This window comes from Neltuma alba, unplaced genomic scaffold (assembly GCF_004799145.2).
Source record: "Neltuma alba isolate B1F8T4 unplaced genomic scaffold, ASM479914v2 tig00002865_pilon, whole genome shotgun sequence".
Taxonomy (NCBI): domain Eukaryota; kingdom Viridiplantae; phylum Streptophyta; class Magnoliopsida; order Fabales; family Fabaceae; genus Neltuma; species Neltuma alba.
Window position 1 is genome coordinate 1 of NW_021633049.1, and position 2,625 is coordinate 2,625.

General features: G+C 35.9%; 1 pseudogene; it reads right to left on the minus strand.

Annotated features, from left to right (window-relative positions):
* Positions 1 to 5: 5 nt before the first annotated feature.
* On the minus strand, positions 6 to 2,130 carry LOC114739673 (KH domain-containing protein At2g38610-like; annotated as a pseudogene).
* Between the last annotated feature and the right edge of the window lie 495 nt (positions 2,131 to 2,625).

Consider the following 2,625-nt stretch of genomic DNA (forward strand, 5'->3'; position numbering starts at 1 on the left):
AGTGAATTACCTCGGGGGCCAAGAAGACGACCCAACAAAATTGAACTGATAATCAACTGGATTTAGTGACTTTAAGTTGATGGAAATGTGTTTTACAAAACAGGAGATGCAAAGCAAAAAAAGGTTGAGGTATGAACAAAGGTAAACTGCATTTTAAAGGATCTACATATATTACATTCGGATAGGTCTCCTTAGGAATATCCAAGCCGCATTATCCTCTTCACAATGGGAGAAACTGGGAACAATTGGTGTTGTTTGCCAATCCACGTTCAATCCCTGTGCTCCAGCAAATCTCTGATGTATGATTAACTTAGTCCTTTAGTAAATGAAACAAGCTAAACTGAAGAACAGTCAAGGGAGACAAAAGGACAAACGGTGAAAGATGAAGATAAAGAGTGCAATAGAAGAGAAGCACTAGTATACTTGATAAAAATGAATCAAGAAACAGCTACTGAGAGTTATGAAACACCAAGCAAACTAGAATATACTACCTCTAGTCCTATTTATAAGACCTTGTTTGTAGACTATAACGAAAGTCTTATAATTAGGATCGAAAGTAGTATTACTTAAAAAATAAATAGTCGAAAGAGAAAAAGCAGCTTTGTCACACCCAAAAACAAGACGCTCAACTGGCAGAAGGAAGTGCTGACAATCGGACTCATATAAACAAATAAACAATAACATAAATAATTTATGGTTAATACAAACTTTGGTATCTCAAGTTTGCCTTCATTGTGGTTTGATCCCTCAAATTTTAAAACTATAGGTTGTTCCTCAAGTTTTTTCGTTAAACATTAGTCCTTATAATCTAATAAAAACTTGAACTATTTTGACCCCTTGAGGAACCGAAACCTATGATTTAAAACTTGATAGACCAAAAACCAAAATGAGGACAAACTTGAAGGATCAAAGATTATATTAATCCTAATTTTATAATTTATTTTCAACTTAAGGAGATTGTAGGAAACGGAGAGGGTTGAGTGGTACAGTGATCATCATAGGATGAAATGCAGACCTCATGTGAGAGGCTGTCCAGCCAGTGAGTTTGGTGTTATATTGGTGAAAGCCATAAGGCTTGGACTCCCAAACTGCATTCTGTCGAAGTCACTAAACCCTTGGTTCAGCATCAATCCGTTCTTGCCAGAAACTCTTAAAATCTCTGATTGAAGGAATATTGAATGTTAGAGCTTTTATATGAATGCAAACATTAATAACGTAAATGAATTCTTTTCCTGATGTAAGTTGTTAAAAATTCTTTCTAAAGGCTCCATTGCCATTATAATCCAAGAAGAGTCTAATTATTTTTTTTCCAAAGAGAGGATGATGTACTATGAGCAGATTTGTTGGCTACCCCCAATCAAATTTTAGAGCCTTTTTTTTGTTTTTGGTCCAATAAATTTGGAGCTATCATGTACGTATTTAAAAGAAACACAGATGTACAGGCATTATTTGTTCATCGAATTATATCCAAACTCAATCTACGATGCTTCTTTTCTGAATTGACGACCTATAGAAGTTATCTTTGATTTAGCAATATATTAGTGTCGGTACGAGCCTGCAAGGAATTTTAGATGAAGTAAATTATCATGTTTCAGCTTCAAAATGGACATAACACCGCACTTTGAAGAAGACAATAATCCCCAAGACGAAGAATAACTAGAGAGAAACTAGTACCAAGGAAACTGAAAATTGAGTTGATAATTGAGCCTTCTTCAAATCAAATGAGAGGTGATATCAATCAATAGAAACACTAAAAGAAGAGCATGGAATTCAAAACACAATAGAATCCTTGAATTGAGAACAAACCACCTTGATTCAGGAGTCGGCTGCATAGAGGAAGGACTTCCATGAAAGGTGCAAGCTTCTGATGTTCTGCCAACAGCTCCGCTAAGTTACTGACTAGAAAAGAAAAGCAAAAGCTAGGAAACTAAGGCTATGTTTTCGATTTAGCTATGAAACACCATAATTCATCATATATGCACTCGCGGATCATTGAAAGAAATCGCAATTTATTTTGTACACACACACACACACATATAGACAGAACAATCGACCCCTACCTTCAACATCAAAATTGCTTCTCACGTTTATACTTGGTGAATTGGCCCTTACAGGAGCAGGTGAGGAATTATGTATTATACAACCCAGACATCAATTCTCCAAGAATTTGCTTTAGCCAGAAAGATTAGACCCAAAAAAAATCAAAGGAAAGAAGATGGAGAGAAGGATCAGAATCCAGCAAACACACAATCAATGACCTGTATACTTGAAAGGCAAAGAGAGAAAATGGTGGGGGAGAACACTAAAGGCACAAAACAACAAACAGATGGAGGAGGTTAACTTTTTGTAGCTCAGTAGTAAGAAAAGCGAGCTTTAAGGCTGTATCTCCCTCTCCCTCTCTCTCTCTCTCTCTGTGTCTCTCTGTTTCTGATTTTATTATCCCCCCGTTGGCTTCTTTTGCATACGCAGAGCTGTGAAAAAAATTTTCACGAGAAAACTCTCTAATCTAAAACTAGTATGAGATTGAAGGAAAAACAGATAAGAGATAGAGGGAAGTCAAAAAAAATGAAGACAACTTGAAATCAATACAAGATGAGAGAGAGCAAGGAATAAGAAATAAAATTG